The 27,838-nt window shown below is 44.9% G+C and overlaps 1 pseudogene; it reads right to left on the bottom strand.

The window, feature by feature from the left end:
- LOC138299230 (zinc finger protein 850-like) overlaps nucleotides 1-27,838 on the bottom strand; it is a 161,856-nt pseudogene that overhangs the window by 106,268 nt on the left and 27,750 nt on the right.

Raw genomic sequence — 27,838 nt, 5'->3', positions numbered from 1 at the left:
TCTCTGTTTGTGCAAAAGGTTGTTCTGCAGCTGAATACAAGTGAGACTTGCATCCTATCGGGACTGTCTCTCCTTCATTAAAGGTAACATACGTAAACCCAACGGCCCCAGCTACAACCCTGATGCCCAGATGTGTCTTATTGTCCTGTGTGTGTAAATGCTTTGCAGCTAGGAGATCATTTTGCAAGTCTCGAAGAGTATGTGTATGCTCAATCGTCCAAAATCTACTCGAAAAGTCTGGGCGAATCAACTCGTATAATGGCTTTATACGTGTAGCATAATCAGGAATGTAAGTTCTGCCAAAATTTAGAAAGCCCAACAACGACTGGAGTTTCCTAATCGTATTCGGAGGTTGCAATTGTGCAAATTTTTCTAAAAAGTGTGGCGCTAGGCTCTTACCTTCATTCGACAGCTCATATCCCAAGAAAATGACGCTGAGGAAGGCAATTTTCGATTTTTTGAAGTTGGATTTGTAGCCAATATCTGCAAATCCCACAACAATGCGGGCTACCCGCCTTAGATTTTGTAGTAACTCGTCATCTGTGAGATATATATCATCAACATATGACAATGCTTCAGGGTCCAGCTCGTGCAATATTTCAGTTACACGAGCCGAAAATAGTCCTGGGCTATTCTTATACCCCTGAGGCAAACGACCCAAAAAAATTCTGAGAGCCAAAGGCACTGAAGCTCGTATAATCCCTGCTTTCGGGTGCTATATTCTGGCAGAAGAAACCATTCGAGATAGGTTTTGTATTTTTTACGCACTTTATTATTCATGAGTGCTGCGCTATGTGAATTTTGTATAGCATATGTACATGCATGTCCGTTCAAATGTCTGTAGTCCACCACTATTCTATAAGAATGGTCCGGTTTAGCTACAGGGAATAAGGGATTATTTAATCGGCGAGACACAGGGTTCAATTACTCCCTGGTACTCCAATTGTGTAAGTATGTTCTTTACCGATGCCCTCGCTTCATATTTAATAGGATATTGCGGTTGTGGCTGAGGTTCGCCCTTAATCGGAATTACATGATAAGGAGAATCCCTATCCCACCCTACATGATTTCTATATAAGGCGGGTGCTTGTGCCAGAGCCCATTTAATGCTATAGGACTCTGCGAGTTCTCCCGGAATAAGTGGTGAGAACAAAGGTGTAATAACCTCCTCCCCAACTGGACAGTCGCGAACAAAGTCAGGGGGCCAATCCTGTTCGGCCAGCAAAATGTCATATATCTGGACTTCACAATCCCAAAAGATGGCGTTTATATTGCGCTCAATGTCCCCTTCTAATTGTAAAGTCACCGTATATACTCTATCGGGATCAGAGACATGCATATCTGCTGTTTCGACTTGTATGAAGTCATCAGTTGCTTTTACCTCCAGATGCTCTAGAAGATTCCGGCGAACTATTGTGACCTCTGCCGCGCTGTCTAACAGTGCCAGTGCCCATGTCTTGTTCTTCAAGAGAACTCTCTTCCTGTGTGGCATGTCTAACTGCGACTGCCGCCACTTTTTTCTTTTTAAACTGTTGTTTTGGTTGGATCGGTTTCTCTTCCTTCTTCACAGAAACCTCCGAAGAGCGTTGCGATTCCTGTCTGAGTTTCACGTACTCTGTTCTGACAGCCCACCTCTCTCATTTCTCTTGTCCGATGAGTCCTGAAAGGAACGAGATTGGCGTGTATCAGTATTCAAATTATCCCTATTTCTAAGATTATATTTTGTCTGAGGGGTCTCCGGTCTCGGAGATTCTCCCCGGTCTTTTTTTAGGTGTTTGTTGTTTTTTCTCCCAACGCTTTTTATTACCCTCAGGTTGTTGGTTTTTAGTAGTATCCTTACTACCCTTCCCTTGCAACTGTGGTTTCTGTGGTCTAGCTCCAAGGCTATCGCAACCGATACTGGAATATGTTTCCGCTATTATTCGCGGCAGCTCCCGCTCCTGATCCAGTTGCGGGACGTCACGAAGACGCATACGCACCGCTAGTGCCACTGCCTCCCCCTAGAGATTACTCAATATAATAGAAGAAACCGCGGCAAAGTTGCCCATCAATTGCATCCCCAAATCTAGGGCTGGGGCAGCCCCATATTCATCCTGAATTTGTTTGAGCACTTCCGGTAAGTTGGCCAATGTCGTATACCGTGTGCTGTAGTGTAGAGCGCGGCAAACACCGTGCCCCATGTATTACAATGGTCCTCTGCGGGAACCATACCAAACGGTAAACACATCGTCAATATTCTATGTTTATCCTGAGGGCCCGTATGGGGAAATACTGCCTCCAACGTATCAATTTTTTGTGCCAGCCAAAACGTGTACAGTCGCTGGATTGATACCCAGAACCACTGCATGTTGTTGCGCTTGGTCAGCACGCGCTGGGTTTGTGTTTAGTGTCTGCATCACAAATTGTACTATTCGTCTATATGTAGCCGTTAAGTCTGTGTATAAACGACGAACTTCAGCCACCGCCAAGTTAGAAACCGCAGGATGTGGGGTATATGTAGCCAATAAAGGCCATGTAGGACCATCGTTACTTAGTGGACCTAACCGAACTGGTGCTATGGTGTGGGGTAGGGCGCCATCAAGCCAATTATTATGTTCTTGGTAAGACAGAGGTATTTCTAAGTATGCATATGCCCTGTACTGTCCAGGGGCGTTCGCAAACGTGTAGTTGTGAAATGTGTTTGAATTCCCATCAACTGCTGGAAATGTGACCCAAGAATAAAAAAGTTCTGTTCTATAGGCTGCATGGGCGTCCACCACGAACGTGACTGGACCCCCCTGGTTTGTTAGACCATGTGCAAGCAAATGTACTGTGAGCGGTTGTCGCATATTAATTGCTATTTGTATTACCTGGGGATTCGCCATTATGAAAACAGCGATAGTTCAGAGAAGGCACACCAATATCGGGGTTTTCCTTTCAGAGTTCAAGCTTGAACAACCAACCACTATATTGCGGAGGCGGAAGTCCTCAGAGCCACGGACGTCTCCGTTAACGGAACCGAGGAGTCAATATATATATGAGACCGAGAGAGTCAGCCGGACCCGAAAATTAGAGCCAGACCAATCGTTGGCAGCGCCATTTCGCGTTGGCTCTCATTATCCTAAATGAGACTAGTGGATTTCTAGGTGGCAGAGTCGTTACTGGTGTGGGGGACTAAGGGCGTCATTCCGAGGCCGGCGGGCGGCAGTCGCCGCCCGCCTGGCGGGAACCGCCATATGGCCGCTCCGTGGTCGAAAGACCGCAGAGGCCATTCTGGCTTTCCCGCTGGGCTGGCGGGCGACTGCCAGAAGGCCGCCCGCCAGCCCAGCGGGAAACCCCTTCCCACGAGGAAGCCGGCTCCGAATGGAGCCGGCGGAGTGGGAAGGGGCGACGGGTGCAGTTGCACCCGTCGCGAATTTCAGTGTCTGCTGAGCAGACACTGAAATTCATTGTGGGGCCCTCTTACGGGGGCCCCTGCAGTGCCCATGCCATTGGCATGGGCACTGCAGGGGCCCCCAGGGGCCCCACGACACCCCATACCGCCATCCTGTTCCTGGCGGGCGAACCGCCAGGAACAGGATGGCGGTATTGGGTGTCGGAATCCCCATGGCGGCGCAGCAAGCTGCGCCGCCATGGAGGATTCCTGAGGGCAGCGGAAAACCGGCGGGAGACCGCCGGTTTTCCTGTTCTGACCGCGGCCAAACCGCCGCGGTGAGAATGCCCTGCGGGGCACCGCCAGCCTGTTGGCGGTGCTCCCGCCGACCCCGGCCCCGGCGGTCCTTGGCCGCCGGGTCGGAATGACCCCCTAAGTCTGACCCACTAAGAAAGACCCCTGTTACCTTCAATCCGGTTTTGCTCCGGCTAACTAGTAGTGCCTCATCTCTCCCAACGGGAAGGGATTATTTGGCAACCGAGCGCATGACATCTTAGAATTTCTCAGGGAAGTCGTGGTCACTCAGGTCCCAACCAGCTCTCTCATTTACAGTATGATCTCATATACAAATGACAGAAACAGTTTAAGTTTTATAGATTGATTTAATAAAACAACTGTATTCTAGATAATAAGGCATGAACCGCAATAACCAGAACCATACAACACAGTAGGATTAAAATAGTAACGAAGAGAGAGAAACATAGGAATAACGCTATCATTGTGTTAACAGATTACGTTCTCTCTAATTGTGTTCTATTTTGAGCACAGCATGTTAAGCTCTAAGCTTGCCTTTCAGATTCCCTGGGAAGACATCAACCCTCATACCTGAGCAAAGGCCTGTGATCTGGATCAGCATCTGCAACAGGGCAGTCAGTGTCTAGTTGTGGTTCCCTGGTCGGAATCTCCCTCTTCCCGGTATTAGGACAAGGAAGTGTTTTTATAACTAACATGTTGATGTGGTAACAAAATGTCCCTACGAAAGAATGTGTATCGTCTACAAACCAAAGACTAAACTCCTACCACGTCTATCGGCAATGTACCAGACTGTGGCCCTCATTCTGACCCTGGCGGTAGAGAACCGCCAGTGCCAACGGGGGCGGGAGCACCGCCGACAGGCCGGCGGTGCTCCCTTGGTCATTCTGACCACGGCGCTTCACCGCGGTCAGAAAGGGAAAACCGGCGGTCTCCCGCCGGTTTTCCACTGCCCCTAAGAATCCTCCAAGGCCGAGGGCTCGCCCGCCAGGAACAGGATGGCGTTAAGGATTGTCGTGGGGCCCCTGGGGGCCCCTGCAGTGCCCATGCCAATGGCATGGGCACTGCAGGGGCCCCAGTAAGAGGGCCCCGCTAGTATTTCACTGTCTGCATAGCAGACAGTGAAATACGCGACGGGTGCAGTAGCACCCGTCGCACCTTCCCACACCGCCGGCTCGATTACGAGCCGGCTTCATGGTGGGAAGGGAGTTTTTCCCTGGGCTGGCGGGCGGTCTTTTGGAGACCGCCCGCCAGCCCAGGGAAAAACTCATAATACCCTCCGCGGTCTTTTGACCGCGGAGCGGTATTATGGAGGGCTGAATTCTGGCGGGCGGCCTCCGCCGCCCGCCAGAATCAGAATGAGGGGCTGTATCCTTGACTGAAGCACAGAGTGAGAGAGAATGTGTTTATTGAAAACTCCGATGCTGAAGTAGGCTAAACAGTGTGATATAAAGAATAAAACAAAACCATAGAACTGGCTATTACTAATAACAGTACGAAGCGGAATAAAATGCATCTAGAGCAAAGTGCACAGAGGCCCGATGCTGCGAGCAAAGGAATAAAATGCATCCAGGGCAAAGCGCACAAAGGCCTAACGCCTGAAGCAAACACGCAAAGGCTACATAAAAATGGCTACACTACAAAAGGCATCAGAGTTTTGTACAGGGTCCAAAGCAGACAGTCAACATGTGATTAGGGGGTAGATGGTTTCTAAGAGTGAAAAAGGCCTATTAATTCGTCATGATGTGTTGTTCATTAAAGTGGTGCATTTCAGCTCATTTCTGTCACAATTTGCAGCTCTGATAATTTTGTTCATGCCCATTCTAGACCAGCATGATAACAAAACACATGCATACAGTTCAAGAAGAAAGGAATGTTGACATGGTCTGGGAACACTAAGAACATATCTTATGTCAAACCTCATATATTTAACTGATGGACATTAAAGAGGGATATGAAGTGAAACACTGAGAAAAATGTAACCTGGAGAATTGCTGCAAATTAATTTAAACTACATAACTACAACTGTGTGACTTGGGAGCCTATTATTTCTCAATATAGCCCTTGTTTGTTATTATGTTACAGTGCTCACATTTTCACCTGCACTAAAAGAGATGGGAGCCTGGGGTGTCTGGTCAGAGAAGATTATTTACATACAACGGGGGAGGGGGAGGAGGGTGACAGCCTGTTCACAAAGCACAACACAACTTGTTTATGTACAATGTTTGTATTCAGCACAGGGCAAAGTGATTCAGGTAACAGTGTGAATATTGTTTGACAGGAGCTGAAACCTGAATGTCTGCAGGGTAGCAGCTTTAGCTCTTTCAACTATTTTAGAGAGAATGCTAAAGTCAATATATGGGCTTTTACTTTTTGCATCTGCAGTCGGTGCAGATTCCACCTAAGACAGTAACCTTTTCAGCGAGGTGGTATGCTTCCTGGAGTCTGTCTGCTTTGCTTTTCTCATACTTCGGTCAGCAAAGGTAACTGTGTCTTCAACTAAAGTGCCCTTAGCTCGCTTTTGTAACGTTGGTTGAGCAGTAAGGCCTAAGGCACGCTTGAAGGTAAAACAAAACAGTGGAAGTCCCACATTTCAATGCAGTGTAGTAAAAAGAGACAATGAACTTCAAGATTCAAACAAAGTTTAGAAAAACAAGAATATTTAATAATTACTCAGAAGCAAAATCAAGTAGAGGTCTGTGATTTAAGGATTAGTAACTAGCAAAACAACTGTCCTAAAGGAAACAAAAGATACTGTTAGTCATGTACTCAAAACCAAAAAAGGGCAAATTAATTGAAAAAAGCAGATCCACTGAATCAATGTTGAAGGCACATACAAAACAGTAGTTGTCATAATTAGCCATGCCTGGGGGGTACTGGTAAGACTAGTCTCCGGTAATGATTAACACTGGCATTTGGAGCAAGGATTTGGACTGTATCACTCTCAGAAGGTGACGAGCTGCACAGAAGTGGCTTGAAGTGCAAAATGACAACAAAGTAGAGTTTGGTCATCAAGTCCAACCTGAATCTACGGCCATGAAAATATGTGAAACTTCAGGCAGTTAAAACAGCTGCCACGTGGTATGAGAACAAGCAGCGTAGTGAAGCTCACCCTGAGGGTTTCAACATGAAACTTGTAACTGTTAAGGTATACCACAACAGGTTCAAAGGTCGATCAACGATTCGACCCTTAGCTCAGTTGTTCAAGTGGAAAGGTAAAACACCAATAAAGGCAGATCAAGGTGCTGATGTCTTAGGTTTTGGGCTTTTGGTGCTTACATTGCAGCCGCACAGCGAGGGTAAAAACTGTTCATCATGTAAAAATGCACACAAAGAATAAGAGTACCTCAGAACCAGTAAACAGCAAAGTAGCTTTACACGACACAACAAAATAAAGGAAAAGAAGGAAAAGGGAAGTAAATACTGATAACAGGGTTAAGGACATTGAAAAATTTTATGATCATAGCACTGTAATATCAAAGAGTTGTGATCACTGTCCCTCATGAGACCCAATGATGTAGCATGTACAGAAATAATACTTCATGTTATTTGTTGCCACTCCTTAGTCATACAAATGCCTTAGACAAGTGGTCTGATGTTAAAGCAGGCTCTTTCGATTTGCTCCAATAGCAGTTCAAATACCAGCATCCATTCAGATACCCTGGAGACTATTTGCAATGGCAGCTTATACCCATGAGTAATCTACTTTTGGCTATTCACCATTTACGAGTGTAAAGTACGGAGTGGAGCTAAACTTACAAGTGTAAGTTACTACCGCCAAAAAGGAGCAGGAGGAAGCCCAGCAACCTACATGGCCACCCACTAAAACTGCAACATCCTGCCATAGAAAATAATGGATGCAGGGGCTTAAGATAAAGCTCTATTGGAACTGATCTTAAATGATAGTAATTTATTTAGCGTTTTTAAAAATATTTACAAATTCAGTAGAATATACAAAAAATGTACTTTTACATATATATTTTATGGTAAAATATGTTAATCGCCTTTGATCGAAAAATAAATGTGACTAATTTGTTCTTAATAATTTCAATTAATTGTATACATACCTTTTTGTGAGTGTTAGTTCATATACATAGTAAGTAAATACAAAACATTTTACTTTAGGTATTTAAACAAATCTTTAAAAAATCATTTAAAATAGTTAAATTAATTAAATATTTAATTTAAAAATGCTGCACTATTTTATATTTTGTTTGCATGTAAAACAATATATAAATATATCCAAATATATATATAAAATTACATTTGCAGTGATATTTAACAAAAATGTATATTTTGAAAAACTGAATTAACTGTTTACATTTTCCCCTATAAATGTCCTTTTGGTGGAGATCTCTCTACAGTAAAGCATAGGGAGAAGTACAAAAATGTAAATGAAAATATTTTACTACAAATATTTACATGTTATAGCCTCAATAACATATTTTTAAATTTAAACTTAGTTACTTTGAATATACTAAATGTAAACTTGTTTTAAGCTTCCATTGAAAACCTTTCCACCTAAAGTAACATTTATATGGTTTTACTCATTAAATTTGATGTACGGTATTAAAGAAAACTCCGTTATACTGGACATCTATATTGATTTTTAACTAGTTTAAATAATGTAATTTAGCAATATTTCTGATGGGATTTTATTCCAAGTCCCTACCTTTATTATTTTCTATGGGACGTTGTTGCAGTATCAGTGATTGGCCATGTGTTTCCTGGATTTACTCCAACTCTCAGCTGGAGTATATTAACAGCTCTTTTTGGGTCCTTTTTGCCTGCAGGTACTTTACTTTAGAAGGTCAGTTTGTGAGTAGCAATAGGCTTACACTTTTGAAAGTGAGAGCATGTCCCAACTGAATTCCCTCCTTCGTCACAAGTATTTTCCATTTTCAAGTCACTCCCATCTGTTCCTCTCACATTTACTACTAAAATGTACACTTAATTGTACAGAAACTTTGCAGTCAGGGCAGAGACCTACACACAGAAAATGATAGGAGAGGCAGAATGTCCATAAGTAGGTTTGTGAATAGCATTTTGTACTACTTTAGACGTCCTTTTGTAGTTTATGACTAGGCCAGATTGTTTGTGAGATTCTACTGGATGTATCTGATGTGAGTCTAAAGGTCATAAAACTTTCCTCGGCAGAGGGGGCACTGCTTCCATTTATAGCAATAAGGAAATGGAAAGAGACCACTAACGTGAATCTTTGTAATACTGGGCTGTGTACCCTCGGAACAAAATTGTTTAGGACTACTTATGGGGGGGTGCCAAGAATGGTTTACATATGGCTAGACCTGTCTGTAGTTGCACAAAATTTAGAGAATTAGGTAGTGGAATGTTGTAGAGATTAACGATCAGTCCTCCCATCATCTTTAATTTTTCCCATTGATGAGCCATAAATGGCACAGACATGAACAGACGTTGGCCCCAGAGACATATGACAAAGGGACTGCTGCTGCAGCTTCCTGGTGAGGCTCATTAAGGCTGGAAACAGTTTAAGGTTACTTGCATTGCAGAACATAGGGGCCTGGTCTCAAAGTTAGGATCCAGTGGACTTTCCGGGTCAGAGCGATGGTTCATTGGCACACTGGGAGCAAAACACAATGAATGGAGTGAAGCCACAAATAATTACTAAAGAATTAGACTAATTGAAGCATGTGCATTTTTCGGTGTGTCCTTTTCTCACAAGACAGTTATTAAGACAATCAATAGCTTGACACCTTTGTGCCTTTTTACATTGTCTCTTTCATGTAGCTAGGTTGCATTTACAACTGAAAGTTTTTTCACATTGAGAGCATTGATATATTTCTTTCTGGTTGAGGGCTCTCTCATGTTGAAACAAACTGAATCTCTGATGGACGTTTCCTGGCATTTACAACAATTATAAGGTTTTTACCGAGTGTGGATCATTTTGTGTTGAATGAGACTGGCTTTCAGACTGAATCTTTTCTGGCATTCATTGCATTGATAAGGCTTTTGTCCAGTGTGAGTTCTCCCATGTCTAGTGAGATTTTTTTCCTAACTGAAGCCTTTCCAGCATTCAGAGAAATATGAGGTCTTTGCCCTGTGTGAGTTCTCTCATGTCTAATGAGAGTTATTTTCTGACTGAAGCTTTTCCAGCATGCAGAGCACTGATAAAGTTTTTGTCCAGTGTGAGTTCTCTCATGTTGAATAAGACCAGATTTCTGACTGAAGCTTTTTTGGCATTCAAAGCACTGATATGGTTTTTGTCCAGTGTGAGTTCTCTCATGTTGAATGAGACCAGATTTCTGACTGAAGCTTTTTTGGCATTCAAAGCACTGATATGGTTTTTGTCCAGTGTGAGTTCTCTCATGTTGAATGAGAACACATTTCTGGCTGAAGCTCTTCCAGCATTCAGAGCAATGATATGGTTTGTGCCCAGTATGGGTTCTCTCATGTCTAGTGAGAACAGATTTCACACTGAATCTTTTTTGGCATTCAGAGCACTGATAAGGTTTGTGTCCAGTATGGATTCTCTCATGTTGAATTAAACTTTGTTTCTCACTAAAGCTTTTCCAGCATTCAGAGCACTGATACGGTTTTTGTCCAGTGTGTGTTCTCTCATGTTGAATGAGATTAGATTTCTGACTGAAACATTTCCAGCATTCAGAGCACGGATACGGTTTTTGTCCAGTGTGAGTTCTCTCATGTTGAGTGAGAAAAGATTGATGACTGAAGCCTTTGCAGCATTCAGAGCACTGATACGGTTTTTGTCCAGTGTGAGCTCTCTCATGTTTAGTAAGAGTCACTTTTTGACTGAAGCTTTTCCAGCATTCAGAGCACTGATATGGTTTGTGTCTAGTGTGGGTTCTCTCATGTTGAGTGAGACCAGATTTCCAACTGAAACATTTTTGGCAGAAAGAGCACTGATATGGTTTTTGTCCAGTATGAGTTCTCTCATGATGAGTTAAACCGGATATCTGACTGAAACATTTTCGGCATTCAGAGCACTGATAAGGTTTTTGTCCAGTGTGTGTTCTCTCATGGTGAATGAGACCAGATTTACGACTGAAGCTTTTTTGGCATTCAGAGCACTGATAAGGTTTGTGCCCAGTGTGAGTTCTCTCATGTACAGTTAAACCAGATCTGTCACAGAAACTTTTCTGGCATTCAGAGCACTGATACGGTTTTTGTCCAGTGTGAGTTCTCTCATGTCGAGTTAAACCGGATCTATGACGGAAACCTTTTTGGCATTCAGAGCACTGATACGGTTTTTGTCCAGTGTGAGTTCTCTCATGTTTAGCGAGAAAAGATTGATGACTGAAGACTTTGCAGCATTCAGAGCACTGATACGGTTTTTCTCCAGTGTGACTTCTCTCATGTTTAGTAAGAGTCACTTTTTGACTGAAGCTTTTCCAGCATTCAGAGCACTGATATGGTTTGTGTCCAGTGTGGGTTCTCTCATGTTGAGTGAGACCAGATTTCCAACTGAAACATTTTTGGCATTCAGAGCACTGATAAGGTTTGTGCCCAGTGTGAGTTCTCTCATGTAGAGTAAGACCAGATTTCCGAATGAAACTTTGCTGGCACACAGAGCACTGATGAGGTTTGTGCCCTATGTGGATTCTCACATGTTGAAAGAGAGAGGATTTGTGATGGAAACCTTTCTGGCATTCAGGGCACTGATAAGGTTTTTGTCCAGTGTGAGTTTTCTCGTGTTTAGTGACGTGGGATTCATAACAAAAGCTGGTCTCACGTTCACTACTTTTATTCGAGATGTCAGTATCTTCATGTAGGGGTTGTTCCTGGATCCAGGCCATTTTAAGACTGAATCTGATTCCAGAGTCTACACTTGTTACGTTACATTCAGCGTTAACTTCTGAAAATGCACTGCACATACTCTGCCAAAATTTTTTACTTAGCTAATGATAGCTTTTAGCTGGAGATCATTTTTCCTACCATTAAAGGCAGCCTATCTAACTTGTCTTATACATTTTCACCTAGGAGCCCTTGCATTTATCAAGATGTCTCTCATGGAGCCATTTTCTCCAAATTATGTCTAGGAGAGTTCTCTCAAGTAGAATTAGACTTATTTTGTGACTCCAGTTTATCACATTTGATTTCAGAGTTTCAAAAGCACTGAAGGTTCTTTGGGGTTTAGTGCTCACATGTTAGATACATTTGCTCATAGAGGTAATGATCCCGGATTAGGACATGCCACACTGATTTTCAATAGACTATGCAGTAGAGTGTCGCAGTACAAGCTTTTTTGCTATGTGGCTAAAGCCACAGCAGATACATGATCTACTTTGGCGGGCAGGGACACTTTGAAACAATTAGGATCAACCCAAGAGACAGAGTTGGTGGAGAAAATATTTCTATATTAAAAATGATAACCCAACGATTTTACTGTAGTGACAACAGGGAAAGAGTTTTCACAATTACTTTCTTTTAAACAATGTGTTCTATCCTCTTAAACCACAGGAAACAAAGACAATATACTGTTCTTTTAAACTGAGGGGACTGGTCGTCCTGACAATTCTGTCACATGATGTGTACGGATACTGCTCTGTTTCGAATGCTTTCCTCATATATCATTCAATCAATTTTACAACACTGAATCATCTGCTTATAAGAGCACTGCGTGGATATCAACTGTTCTTAGTTCTTAATTACCTTGAAATGGTAAATTTGGTAATTGTTTCTGGTCATTTTACTTTGAGGATTTGACAACTTATAATTAACATAAGAGATGTGAGAAATCAGTTTGACATTTGGTAGTTTCTTTTGCTCCACCTTCCTCACCATTCCTTGTGCAAAGAATGTGCTTCTGTTTACAGCTCTAGAATGTAGAATGTTTTACTTTCTTCAAAATAATCCCATTCATTGTGTTGCACAAAAGTACATTTCTTTTTTGGTTTGTATTTCAGTGACCTGTAGAAATAAAGTTAGAGATTGTAAGTGAACACACAGAAATAATATTTATGACCATTTTCTTTGCAGAAAGAAAGCATTTACAGTATTGAGGTAGGAAATCAATTTGAATTGCATTTCTGACATGGGTAAAACAGCTCTTGAGCAGTGTGTAGATAGGGAGCTTGGACCCAAAGTTGTGAGACCACAATTAAAAAGGAAAAACTAGTTATACGTACAGTGCAACATAGATTCTCAAAAGCATCCAACACCAACAATGTATTGTTTCTGTGGAAACGGCTGGCATCACAGTAAGATGTTTGTAACACCTTTATTGAATTATTAGATATTGTTTACTTCCCTGCCCACTTAGAAGATTCATCTGTTCCTCTTTCAGCGATCCTTGAAGGGGCATTTTATTCAACAAAGGAATTGTCCTTGTTGTAATCACTGCTTTAAATGCAATTTTCTGCTGCGGCTGCATCCAGTTAGATCAGTGGAATTCACAGTTACAAATTGTGGGGAAGATCAGAACTTACTTGGTGGTCTGGAGCTTGTCACGCTCCTTTAACAGGACCCAAGCACTGGAATACAAGAAAAAAAGGGAAAAATAACATCAAAACAGTAAAGCAAATCAAAAAGGGACAAGAAAAGACAAACACAAAACAAACAGAGGAAAGCGAAAAATAAGACTATCTTCAACTCTCACCACAGGGATCCATCAACACTTCTGAAGGTGCAGACAAGACAGAAAAGAGCAGGAAGGGAGGTCGTGGCGAGGCGGAAATCAGATCCAGGGAGCAAAGACGGAGAAGGAACAGTCGAAGAAAGGAGAGTATCATGTGGTGTAGAGGAGGAGATGAATGCGCTGATAGTTAGGGAACTGCTGGGCAATATAGGAGGCAAGAGTTCAAGGCCCAGTGCCTCCCAACCCAGGAAGGGATCAGACCTGCATGAGGACCCCACCATATTCACATTCCCGAGTAATGTGGCTCAGTCAGGTGAGTACCAGGGTCCGCGGATGGTCAGCCACATCAGTGGGAACACAGAAAGTGAAGGGGTAGGTTTGCAGTACCATGGGGAGGCCAGACCATTAAAAAGTCATGTATTTGTTGGTTTAATTTAATTTTTTTCTATTATCACTAGCTAAATAGCCAGAGGATAGTCTGGAGAGGGAGCCAAATTGTGGAATTAAACAGATATAAAAAACTGAGAAAAAGTCTAGAGAGGAAAAAGGGGAAAATAAACTGAGGGCCATAGGAAACCTTACCTGATGTTTATTTATTTATTTATTTTTTGCTTCTCCGAGGGTGGCAGCCATATCACCTGGCTGGTCTGTGGCAAATACCTTGAAAGGAAGTAAAGAGATGCTTCAACCAAGAACTTATTTGCATCAAACATGAATCACACTACACCCCATCTTCCAAACAACAGTCTTAAAGATACACAATAAAAGGAACTCTTGTTCTCTACAAAACCATTGTAAAGCACTTTTGGGCAATAGAAAATAGATTTTTGTCAGAAAAACCTTTATATTCTCCTAGTATCTAAGACCAAACCCACAACACACATCTTCCTCCAAATCCAAACCTTGTGCTATAAGAACACAAAAAGAACCATGATCCCTTGCTGAACGAGTTCGCAGTGAACATACAGTGCACCCACAGGCTGAACAAGGTCTGCATGAATATATAGCGCACCCAGAGGCTGAACAAGCTCTGAGTGAACATAAAGCGCACCCACAGGCTGAACATGATCACAGTCAACATACAGCCACCCACAGTCTCAGACAGCAGAGCCCAACAGTCCAGCCCACTTCTTTATAAACCCCCTCTTTCTATGTACAGCCCATGAAACAACGCATTAAGACAATCTAGTTGACATACAGCAAATTAAAGTCTTCCTATTTAATTGTGTCCAACCTCCATAAATCAGTCAGCCACTCTTAGATTTACAGAAACATTGCTCTTTGAACAACAGTAATTCAAGTTTAGGCTGATGCAGCATGCAGATGAATCCTGAGAAATTACAGCAACAAGGAATCAATGCAAATCCAATTTCTGTTCTTAATGTGAGCCAGGAGAGGAAGGGAGTCAACTCATCCGAAAGGGCACTGAAGATGGATGGAGGCAGCAAGTCATGTCAGCAGGTTAACATGTCAGTCAAATGACTGGTGGGTGATGTTGGGAGTCAGCAAGACACTCTGTTGTAATAGGAACTATCCTGTGAGCAAGTGAAAAAGATGCAGATTGGATGACAATGTGCAATTAGTGACCATTGGCCTTGAAGGGCAAAGACTGAAGCAATGGCTTGTATGATGGATGGTTGCCCATTCCATGGCTGGAAACAATGATTGGAGGCCAGCACAGCTTACCAGCACAGGGCTGGGCAGGTATTTGAACGGAGAGAGAAACTTTGCCAGGGCACACCAGTCATGCCAATATCAATGTTTGTATCTTATGTATATTGTATTTCTATAGCACATACCTGGTCAAAAGGCAACAGGGTGCTGCACATGGTCAAAGACAAGCATATAGTTAATGAGCGATAAGAGAGGTTACTGGTTTGTGGACGGTTAATGCACTTGTGATGTATGGTTCTTTAAAGAGGTGCAGGTTTTGCGGCCATCCTGATGGATATGGGGATGTTGTTCAAATATGGGTTGCTCCCCTCTTATCCTTTTGAGCCTCTGATGAGGGAGCATAGATTAACCTGTTGAAACCAATGCAAATGAAGATTACACATTATTTTGATGGAGAGATGTTTGTTTGTGGGGTGATCTCATGAATGTGGGAGTAGCGTGTTTGTGTCCCCCTCAGAAAAGGGGTACGGATAGGAAGGGAGATTGGGTAGATTAGAACACTCTAGAGCAGTCATGTGGGATTGGAAATCAGGGGCATCCTGGCATTCCAACAGATGAGGTCAGGGAATGTACCAGAGTTCATGGCTTCTGTGCAGACCGAGTGGCGATGGGACTGGAGCCAATGAAGTGACAACCAGGAAGTCAGAGTTCCATCACCAGGAAAGGTCCTATTATGTCTGTAAGTTCTCTTGACACATGATCATGTAATAGCTGGCTGTATCCGGGGAACTGTGTGGTCAAGAGGGTGGGGGTGGGTGGTACTAGTTTCATATGGGCTGAAAGATGGGCAAAATGAGCAACATTTTAAGGAAGTATTACAGTACAGTAAATTATGCATGGTCCGTTTTATTTTGGGTCAGGTATAGGATACTATGCACCAAATACCAAGTGGTGTCAAAGACATTATAATCTTTTCTACAAGGGTCATATGCTTTACAAAGAATTTCAATGCGAGGAGTGACTCTAAAAAAGCAATGTGGGCGGGGCATGCAGCGAGTGAAGATAATGCAGAGTATCACTAACATTATGCAGCCCCACAAAAGTTCAGGAGCTACATACATGCATGGTACACACCAGGGGTGGCTGGGGTTAAATGGTGAAAGGGGCATTTGCCCTACCACACTGGAGCAAGAAAGAAGAGAAAAAAAAAGAAGACCGAGCAGCTGGAAACAAACTGCACTTGCTGCTTTGTTACAAACCAGTTTTGATCTATGTTTTTTGGGGGGTGGGGAGGAGCTGGACGAATGACCTGAGGCTGCTTTGTTCACATTGCCCTTCTCAAAGTATTCCTCGACCCTGGAGGCATAAGCCTGGCCAGTGACAGCAAGTTGTGGGTGTGATGGGTTTTGCTTTCCAGGTATAGGCATCCCTATGGGGAGTTATTTACAAAGTCCCAGGGATGGGATTGGAATACTACCACTGAAGTAAGTGGCTGGGGTAGAGGCTGGCTGATGGGGACGATGAAGGAGTCACTGATCTGTGCCTCCCAGCAACTGCTGTTGTTTCTTCACCCTCGTAATTGTGATAGGTCAGCTGGGGCCAAGGGAGGAATCTAGCATAACTTTGTTTGAGGCAGTGTAGAGAATCAGCAGGGTTGTATTTTTTCAGTTTTTCGCCAGTAGAGGTTCGGCAGGGGAGCAGCTTCACCACTTTTTTTTAAAGGCCTTTGAGAGTGGTGTGTCTGAATGATGGCTGCACTTTGTGCTTTTCCCTCTAGACAACCACAAACAAAGAAGGGATAGGTAAGTCTGAGCACCCATCTACAGAGATGTGCATTCTGATGCCGTGCCAGGGTGGAATGGAAGGGAGGGGCTAACACTTCACTTGAATAGGTAGTGTCCTGTCTTCCACATAAAGGGCTGATTTACCCCCCATAGCTACACTGGGAAAAAGGAGATCAGTGTACTTGAGAGAGCTGCTTTGAGACCATCAACACCACTTCAGAGGCATTTTGGGGTAGGAGTACTGGGTCTCTGGAGCTCTATAATCAGACATTGCTGGGACTGCAACTGCACATTGCCAGAAGGACTGCTGTGCTGCTCCAGGGACTCAATTGGACTGCTGGCCTGGAAGGTCTGCTTTTCTGTTTGTTGCCCTGATGCCTGCTGCTCTCTGTCTTTGCTGAAGGAGAACTGGACTCCTCCTTTTTCAGCATGTGTGCTCCAAAGGCTTGTTGGCTTACCTTCTGTTGCTTGAGACTCAGGGATATCAAAATCTCTACCCCAGCTGCTGTGTCTGGCTCACTGGAAGTTGGCCCAGATGCTTGCAACATGGATTTCAACGCATCTCCTGTCTGCGTGTAATCTATGGGACCAATCCATAGTGGCCCATGTGCGGAACTGGCACATCGCCATCGTAGCATGGAGAAGATAGATGCATCCTACACTTGCGGGACCTGCATTAACGCATCCTACAATGCATCTCGCTGTTGTGACCAAAAAAGTTACTTTGTTCACCGGGGCCTGCGTGGGTCTGTCAGCCAGCCCGTACTTCCTTGCGGGTGGCCTAAACTTTGGTTTTACTCTGCTCCAGCACAACTAAATAATCCCTTTTTAGCGCTATTCAAAGCGCTACAGAATTTTTATTCATTCTAAAATCAATATCTTGACTTGTATTTATTGGATTTTTATCGTTTTGGTCTTTATTTATAAAATTGTGATTTATTTTCTAAACCTATGTGGAGTCTTTTTGTGGTGTATTCACTGTGTTAAGCCTGACTGCTGTGTGCCAAGCTACCAGGGGGGAGCACAGGCTATCTTTTCGTGTGTATCTGGCTAACGTGACAAGAGTGGTGATCCCTGCCTGGCCTGCGTGCATACTTCAGCCAACCAGGAAATCCATTTCTAACAACTCTTGCTATTTGTGTGATCCTAGGCAAATATATTATTTCAGTCTATTTTGGGCACATTGTCACATATCAGATCACCTTCTAATAAGTGAGTTTAAGATGTGCATTGTACAAAGATCTTGTGTTTTATGTTATACAATATAATGTTCCGCTATGTAGTCTAGGCCACAATTAGGGTGCACACAACTCCATTGCCTCTTAGTTAACCAATGGCGTTGTCATCAGGGCGTGTGCAGAAATATTTCAAAATTCATATTTAAATTGTTCATTTTAAATAAAGTTAAGTAAATGCCTCTTAATATTATATTATAGTCTGAGGTACTAAGGTGAAACACTGTAGTGTGTTAAATGCGTATGTGGTTTTCTACATTACTTTATGTGGGAAAGTGTATAAACTTACTGGTTGCCCATGATCAGCCAAGAAGATTGTTATCTTCACAGGCCAGCTGAGTGCGGGGAACAGACTGCATCAGTTGGCTGTGTTGACCAGTGATCCCTAAAGGGCTTGGATTGCTGTAGGCAACATACCTCCTGCTGTGCTGAGGGAGCCGCCTGCCTGGGAGGTGAGACAATGTTGTTTCTATCTCCTTCCACTCACCCCTATGAAAGGCATCCAACAGCTGTTTCTTTGACTCTTGAGATGACTCCTGCGTCGGGCGGTTGGGTTGATCATTGCTTAGAATGCTCAAGGCGGGCTCTGCTGGTGATTAAAGACAGCTCACCCTTCCTCAGGAGCCAGTGGTGTTCCTGCAGCCCTTAAATCTGGCAGCATCTTTATTTTAATCAGAATGAGGGGCGGAAATAAAGTTATCCTATTCCTCCTGTTAGACCAGGGCAGCAGCAACATGTCTGCAGTGATGTTTTGTTTGGATGTCCTATAAATGATTGCCATCTGCAGGGGCGGAATTAAAACTCGAAACAAAATACTTTATCTATAGAAGTTTTTAGTTTCCTGTCCGGAAAAGGCGTGAGGGCATGTGGGGGGATAAAGAAACACGAGCAAGGATAGGTGAGGAGGGGGATAAAAAAAGACACACATTACAGCATGATCTGCGGAAGGAATAAAGCAACAAGGATGGGGCGAGCGGTAGGGTGAAAGAAGCAACAGGGATGGGACGGGCGGGAGGGGGAATGAAGCAACAGTGATGGGGCGGGTGGGAGGCAGAAAGATTCAACAAGGATGGGGACAGGTGGGGGGATACAACACAAGTGAAAACATGAGCACTGCTATGGAGTACTCAGAGAACACAAGTAGTTGGTCCGTGCTCTAGGAGAGGGCCAAACACAGCAAGAAGCATAACTTATGCATGCTATGAACAAACAGGAACGAAGAAAACCAGAGTGTGCTTGAAGCGAACAATTGCTAAGTTAGCGGCGAGCCGTAACTCCACTGGCTGCAAACAACATGTCTCGAAGAGACCGTGCATGCAATGTCTAACCAACACCTAAAAATATAACATCTGATAGTACAGTAAGCACTTATACACTCAATCTTTTTGCAAATTGCTGGATTTATACTCTGTACAGCCCAACCAATTGTTTTTGTGCATATTTTATACTTTGTGTAATTCTTTCTTTACACTATTGGCTTACCTATTCAAAATGCTGTCTCTCATATATAGGGACGTCATAGCACTGTAAATATACAAATCACTATTTCCTAGTGCACTGAGAATTCAAATTAGCGACCCTCCAGTTTGACGCAAAGGCATCAGAAATTATCACATTAACCACTAGGTGCGTACATCAATCAATCAATCAAGAAATTTGTAAAGCGCGCTACTCACCCGGAGGGTCTCAAGGCGCTGGGGGAGGGGGGAACGCTACTGCTCAAACAGCCAGGTCTTGAGTTGCTTCCTGAAGGAGAGGTGGTCTTGGGTCAGACGGAGGTGGATGGGGAGGGAGTTCCAAGTCTTGGCTGCCAGGTAGGAGAAGGATCTTCCTCCCATGGTGGCTTTTCTAATGCGTGGAACGGCGGCGAGGGCGTGGCTGGTCGATCGTAGCTGGCGGGTGGGAGTGTAGAAGGTCAGGTGGTTGTTGAGGTACCTGGGGCCAGGTCGTGGAGGGCCTTGTGTGCGTGGGTGAGGAGACGGAACGTGATTCTCTTGCTGACGGGGAGCCAGTGCAGGTCTCTCAGGTGTCCGGAGATGTGGCTGTGTCGGGGGATGTCAAGGATGAGGCGTGCGAAGGCGTTCTGGATGCGTTGGAGTCTTTTCTGTAGTTTGGCCGTGGTTCCGGCGTAGAGGGTGTTTCCGTAGTCCAGTCGGCTGGTGACGAGTGCCTGGGTGACCGTCTTCCTGGTTTCGGTGGGGATCCATCGGAAGATCTTTCGGAGCATGCGTAGGATGTTGAAGCATGATGATGAGACGGCGTTGACTTGTCTGGTCATCGAGAGGGAGGTCCAGGATGAAGCCCAGGTTGCGTGCGTGGTCCGTTGGTTTGGGTGCGCTGCCCAGGGCAGGGGGCCACCAGGAGTCGTCCCAGGCAGAGTGTGATGATCCAAGGATGAGGACTTCCGTCTTGTCTGAGTTCAGTTTCAGGCGGCTGTTCATCATCCACTCGGCTAAGTCTTTCATCCCTTCGTGCAGGTTGGTTATGGCGGTGGCTGGGTCGTTGGTGAGGGAGTGGATCAGCTGGGTGTCGTCGGTGTAGGAGATGATGTTGAGGTTGTGTTGGCGTGCGATGGCTGCGAGGGGGCTCATGTAGACGTTGAAGAGGGTGGGGCTGAGTGATGATCCTTGTGGTACGCCGCAGATGACTTCGGTGGCCTCGGATCTGAACGGGGGGAGGCGGACTCTCTGGGTTCTTCCGGCGAGGAACGAGATGATCCACTCTAGTGCCTTCTCTTGGATTCCGATATTGCTGAGGCGCTGCACTAGGGTGTGGTGGCAGACAGTATCGAACGCTGCGGAGAGGTCCAGGAGGATGAGGGCCGCTGTTTCCACGTTGTCGAGCAGGGCTCGGATGTCGTCAGTGGCTGCGATGAGGGCGGTCTCGGTGCTGTGGTTGGCTCGGAAGCCGGACTGCGAGTGGTCGAGGGATCCGTTAGTCTCGAGGAAGGCGGCTAGCTGTCTGTTGACGGTCTTCTCGATGACTTTGGCAGGAAACGGGAGGAGCGAGATGGGGCGGTAATTCTGGAGGTCGGTGGGGTCTGCTGAAGGTTTCTTCAGGAGGGCGCTGAGTTCGGCATGCTTCCAGCTCTCCGGGAAGGTGGCGGTGTTGAAGGAGCAGTTGATGATGTCCCGGAGATGGGGTGCGATGACGGAGTCGGCCTTGTTGAAGACGTGGTGGGGGCATGGGTCGGTTGGTGATCCGGAATGGATGGTGTTCATCGTATGGATGGTGTCTTCGGTGCTGACCGGGGTCCATGCGCGGAGGGTGGTGTTGGGGGGCGTCGGTTTGGTGGTTGGGTGCGTGGTCTGTGCGCCGAAGCTGTTGTGTATGTCGGCGATCTTGCGGTGAAAGAACGAGGCGAGTGAGTCGCAGAGGTCTTGTGAGGGAGTGATGTCGTTGTTTCCGGCGCTGGGGTTGGAGAGCTCTTTGACGATGCTGAAGAGTTCCTTGCTGTTGTGTGCGTTGTTGTCTAGTCGTTCTTTGAATGCTGTCTTCTTGGTGGTGTGGATCAGCTGGTGGTGTTTGCGGGAGGCGTGCTTGAGGGCGGTCATGTTGTCTGTAGTCGGGTTTTTTCACCAGGCTTTCTCGAGGGTGCGGCAGTTCTTCTTGGAGTTCTTGAGGTCGTTGTTGAACCAGAAGGCTTTCTTGCTGTTGGGCCTGATGGGATGGGTTTTCAGAGGTGCGAGGTTGTCAGCGCAGTTGGTGATCCACTGTGTGAGGTTGTTGGCTGCTTGGTTGGGGTCCGCTGAGCTGGCGGGAGGGTTCTGGCTCAGTGATGTGGAGAGCCGGTCGGTGGTGATCTTGTTCCAGCTCCTGCGGGGAGCCTGTTGTGGGTGGTGGTGAGTTGTGGTTCTTCTGAAGATGAAGTGGACGCAGCTGTGGTCTGTCCAGTGGAGTCCGGTGGAGTGGCTGAAGGAGATGTACTTGTTGGAGAAGACTGGGTCAAGCGTGTGTCCGGCATAGTGGGTGGGGGTGTTCACCAGTTGCTTGAGTCCGAGGTTGGCGAGGTTGTCCAGCAGGGTGGTGGTGGTGTTGTCGTTGTTGTTCTCCAGGTGGAAGTTGAGGTCCCCTAGGAGGATGTAGTCAGCGGAGGGGAGGGCGTGTGGGCTGATGAAGTCTGCGATGTCTTCACTGAATTGTGTGCGGGGTCCTGGGGGTCTGTAGATGAGGGTGCCTCTGAGTGTGGTCTTGGGGTCGGTGTGTATCTGGAAGTGAAGGTGTTCGGCGGCTGTGAGGGTGTGGTCGGAGTTGGTCGTGATGCGGATGGTGTTCTTGTGGACGATGGCGATGCCTCCTCCTGTCTGGTTGACGCGGTCCCTCCGGGTGATTTTGTATCCGTCCGGGATGGCGATGGCGATGACGGGCGCTGAGGAAGCGTTCATCCAGGTTTCTGTGAGGAAGGGGACGTCTGGAGATGTGGTGTCGAGCAGGTTCCAGAGTTCCACGGCGTGTCTGTGGATGGAGCGGGTGTTGAGCAGGATGCACTTCAGGTGGTTGCTGCTGGTGCTTGGCTTGGCGGGTGCGGTGCGGGTCCGAATGCAGGAGAACTTGCAGGATTGGCAGGCGAAGGGTCCGTGGGTGCGTCTTGGGGCGGCTCGGCAGCACCCGGGGATCCGGCTGGTGTTGAGTGCGAGGAGGGTGGCGGCGTCGTAGGTCCGGCAGGTGGGCTGGCAACGGCGGGGGCCAGGGGGTCTGGCGCTGGGCGCGGTCCAGGCGCGGCCTCCATACGAGGGGAAGAGGGAGGGAGGAGCAGCTGGGAGGTGGGAGCGGGGAGGCCAATGGGGTGCAAGGGGGCGGAGCTACCGGGACGCGGCGGCGGGAAAAAGGCGGCGAGGGGGTGACGCGGCGAGATGAGGGGAAAAAAAGGAGCACAGTCAGGGCAACAAAAGTAAGGGAGAACAAATCAGGGCAACAATACCAGGGACCCAGGCACTCGGGGTACAGAATAAAAGAGCGGACACAGGCACTCGGGGTACAGAATAAAAAAAGCGGACACAGGCACTCGGGGCACAAAATCAGAGAGGACACTGGCGCTCGGTCACAGAAGGCGGGCACAGGCAGTCAGGGCACGGCAGCGAGAGCGGTCACACTGGGGGCTGCGTGGCGGTGAGGGGAGCGACCTGCCTGGGAACCAGGGTCAGAGGTACATTATAATATAGCTCTTCCCACTCTAACCCGATTGACATGACCCTCATTCAGCTCATAGTTCTGCAGTCGTATATTGTGATTTTACAAATGAAGGCTAAGATAAATAAATGTAAATATCAGAGGCAGATTATTTTAGAGCAAGAAATAATAGACTATGTGGGCCCTGTTTACTCACCATATACAATACAATGCAATACATTTGAAGAGCGCGAAGCTACCTCCGAAGTGACATCCTGGCGGTAGTAGGTCATCTTAGAAAAACTTGAACTACATCAAACCTAAATGTCAACCACGCAGGAGTCAAAGAGATATGTTTTGATGTTTTTTTCTGAAAACAGTTTCAGTCAGGCTGCTTTTCATAGCCAGCGGGGGATCATTCCACAATTTAGAGACCAGAAAAACAAATGGTCTACTCCCTCTTCTGGGCTTGGGAAGGTGTGGGATTTGGAAACATTTTGAATTGTTTGATCTCAACAATCTAGCCTGGGCATAGGGACTGTAACTCCGCATGAGGTAAAGAGGGCCAGTGTGGGTTTAGGCCCGAATGAAAAAATTAGTGCCTTGAAATGTATCCTTTTTGTCACTGAGAACCAATAAAGATGACGTAGATAGCCCACCACTGCAGAAGTAAGATAGGTCTAAAATTGCTGAGACCGTTAGGATCAGCCGATGACTTCTTCAACAGGTGGAGCAAGAAGGCTTGTTTCCAACCAGAAGGAACCAATGCCTGGTCTAAGGGATCATTTAAAAGTTTATTTAAAACCTGATTCACCATGGGGGCAACCCATTTTATAATGGCAGGAGGGCAGGGATCTAGGAGGGTTGGATTTGCAGCAGATTCCTCTAGGGTTATAGAGGCAAAGATAGAGAGTACAGGGCTAGGTGGTCGTATCGCCTTGATTGGTTGGGTACGGACCTGGAAAATGTTCATAAATGGTTTTAATTTTTGGAAAAATAAGTCTGACAGGTCTTCGCAAGCTCCATGGAGGGTGCAAGAAAGTTCCTTTTAGCTGAAGAAGATAAGAAAGAGTTCACAATTTTGAACAGCTCACGAGGTCTATTTACAGCTCCAGAGATGGACGTGGCTAGAAAAGTTGTTTGGCCATCCGTATTGCAGCATGGTATTTTTTCAGAGAGGTCCAGTAGGTTGCCTTGGCACCCTGATCATACTTGGATCTCCATTGCCTTACAAGCCTTTTACAATAAGACTTCTCAGATTTGAAGCCCTACGTTAAAATAGATTAGAATGAGGTCCCGACCCTGCATTGGCATCCCTGTTCGAATTTCGAGTCAGGTGTATTAATATTGGAAGGTAGCACGACTCTGTATTGTTTCCATATGTGTGTGAATGATGTTACCAGTCGGATCTATGTTGGGCTGCCCCAGGTCTGACATGGCACAAGATGGAGTGTATTGCTGTCGTTCCTGAAAAGGAGGGCGTAACTCTGGATATGGAAGTGTGGAGTGAATCAGTCTGGACTGTCTTTCAGAAAGTCTATGTGGCCCTTTTAGCAGAAGATTACTGAATGGACTTTAAATATCTATCACATTTGTTTGATGGTGGAGAAGTGGAGGTGAGAGGCGGAGTCAGCAAAGATAATTGCTAGTGAGAGAGAAATTTCTGGGGAGAGCTGAGTTCTTTGTTTTCCTTTGATTGGCCTTTCGGGAAGGCTGCAGAGCCAGGCTCATAGGTTCACACTTATTGTGCTCATGTTGTTAGTATTCCTGCTTAGAGCCAGCATCATCATTAACTGGAGTGAGGAGCACTCGCCTCGCAAAAAGACCCTGTATGTGCAGCAGAGGAAAACAGACTACAATAGAAACCAGGCCAAACCAGTTTCTAAACACAGGCAGTAAATTAGCATTCGTTGTCTAAAAATACCACAGAAAAATGGGCCCCAAACTTCTTGACTGTGTTTTAATTCAAGCTGCTTTGCAGCCTGACAAGAAGAGCCACTATGTTCCAAGATTAGTATAGCTGACAGCCACCCCCATGTAAGTGAGGACACAAAGCTTGGTTTCTGCAACCAGTACTGGAAGAAACTGTGGCTCTGGCAGTGACCTTGCGAGCTGCCTACCTGTTGAGAGAGGAGCAGCGTAGAATTTACTGCCATTATTGACGTCACTATCATCCATGACATTTCCTATAATGTGTGTTTTCACTTCTAATTAATTCATTCGAATTTCATAATAGAGTGAATTCACTATAGTGTTAGGAAATATATAGTAAGTGACTTGACTTAATTAAGTGAAGGGTAATCATTGAAATAATGTTTAACCATCCTCATGTTATTTGAATGTATTTCCATGAAAAATTATAACAACTTATGTAATGTGACATTAATGGCTGAAGTCTAATGATGGAAATGCACTTCTACATCACACCTATGCTTATGTAATAGTAAAGTCTGCATTCGTATTACTGTATCATTTAATCCTGATTGAGAAAATATAATTCACATTCATGGTAATGTAGAAATTAAAATGTGCACAGTATAATGTGAATTTAAAATGCATTAGCCTAATATTTACTTGACTAGGCCTGAATTTCCTGACCGTGAGAAACTGTCGTTTTTGCTAACGTGTCATTATATTGCAGGTGCATTCGTATAAAATGTTCATTTGGAAGTAGATGTGCTATTGTTTTACAAATAGAGTCTGAGAAATTTCCTTGAAGGTAGAACGTGAGGAACTCAAGAGCAGAGGGAATTTATCTTATTCATTCATGTTGCAAAAGATGACCAGAGGACCAAGGGCCCCAGTGTTCAAAGGACTGCCCTGGGCACAACAAGTGATCTTTGAAGTGTCACTATGGGACAGGAGAGCACAATGGATTTACAGTGGGTGATTAGGAAGGTGTTCTCTGTTGTCTTTTTTTACCGTATTAACTAAGGCTTTTACTAATTGAGGGGACAGCAGATTCCCTTGGACTTGGAGAGATGCAGACCTTTTTTCCCCCCATACCGTTGCTGAATGTGGCTGAGGCTTACACTTAACTTTCTAAAGTTTCTAAAATGCTGACACCTTCCTCTTCACTTTTTCAATACTTTGTCCTATTTTGCCTCCTTATCTTTAGTCCCTATGTTCTTTAGTTAGATCTCATTAAAGGTAATAGGAGAATTCCTAATTTACCCTAGTTTGACTTAGCTAGAGGACTTTAGTTTGCACTGATGTGTAAGCAAATAGACCGTCGCCTGTTTTCAGAGAATTAGATACTTTTACTGACGGTTTGTATTGCTGTTACCGAGTGTCTGGTTTGACTCATGTTAACTTGTCTAAATTTCTTCTTAAGATTTGTTCCTTTGTATTAAAACTTGTGAACTTTATTTCTGTCTTCAGTACTAATTTGTGAGGCCAAATTAGTTACGTTGTAAATTAATGTTGATTGATTATAACCTGGTTACCCAGTGAAATGCTATGCATGGATCCAGAGGTTGATCGGCCTCAATTTAGAGCAAACAAAATGTCACAGCAAAGCTGGTAGCAGAAGACGGTTTGGTCCTCAGGAAAAAAGGGATAGGGAATTAGGTTGTACCATTATGAACTTGCCGAGAAACAGCCCAAGCTCCGATCCCATGACTAGTTCGGAGGATTAGTGGAGTTCCAGCATTGTTCCAACTCAGCAGATAGGTGAGCATTAATACTGTTGCGCTTTCCAATTTTTCTGCTTAGATTGGGTGACTTGAGATGATTTTGTTTTGAAGTGTTTCGCAGAGAATTCTTGAAGTTGTTGTGTGAATGTGGAGAATGCTAAGAAGTTGAGATGGGTATCAAGTCTGTTGTAGCCTAAGATCCCAGGATATATGAAAAAGTGTAGAAAACACTTTTTGTTCTTGTCAGCTGTGTAAGCTGTGCTGTTCGTGAGACGTCATTGCTAGTACTATCAGTAAGGGACTTTCTTTTGTGTGACTGTGAGAGGTTGGTAAAGTGATTCTCATGCATGCAGGGAGGAACTGTATCAATCTGAGCGAGATGTACTGGTCGAGATTTCCTTCAAGAGTGTGTGTTAGAGTAGGCCGGAAATTGTCGCTCCGAACTGTTTTGGAAGTCATTGATTACCCCAAACCTTTAGAGAAGAATACAAAGTTGTTGTTGAAAATCACTTGAATTGTTTTGCATTAAGGTTTGAGTGAGAGAGTAACTACGAGAGAAATTGTAAAGGAGGGTGAGCTGCTGCAAGGAATAAGAATGACGTCACTTTGTGCCGCGCTGGTATAGGTCGGTTGGTGTAAGGCCTGACTGGTTTTGATGGACTATGTCACAGAGAGCTGCTCTGGTACTGGTTGTGAACGCGGAACAGAGGGATGTGGGTGAAGAATTACTTCCTGATTGTGAACAAAAAGTTACTGTGAAGATTTGCAATTGGATTAAAAAATTAAAGTTTTTAAAGCATGCAAAGTTTGGCGAAGGGAGATGCATTTATACCAGTTAGAAAGGGTGTGGAGGCTCCTTCCGAAGGTACTCTAGGTTATTATATGATATCAAATGTAGGGCTTCACACATATCTTTGGCTTGAACAATGGCACAAGGTCACTGAGAAAGAGGGTGCATTAACATTTCCATTTTATGGAACACATAATTTGATAATTATTGAAAATTTGAGGAAGATACTCTATGAGATGAAACCACCTCCTAGACCTGCACAATTTGAAGCACGAAATGCTTGGGAGCAATTAGCACATCAGAGACAGAAAGAAAAATACAAGTGAAGGGTTAGAAAATTGCTGCAAACTTGTGCAGATGCTAGATGGGATAACCAACCAAAAATTTGGAGAGCAGACATAATTAAGGGAACTTGTTAAATCCTGCGTTAGCT

This window comes from Pleurodeles waltl, chromosome 6 (assembly GCF_031143425.1).
Source record: "Pleurodeles waltl isolate 20211129_DDA chromosome 6, aPleWal1.hap1.20221129, whole genome shotgun sequence".
Taxonomy (NCBI): domain Eukaryota; kingdom Metazoa; phylum Chordata; class Amphibia; order Caudata; family Salamandridae; genus Pleurodeles; species Pleurodeles waltl.
The sequence above is the reverse complement of the archived record's forward strand: the minus strand, read 5'-3'. Positions and strand labels throughout refer to the sequence as shown.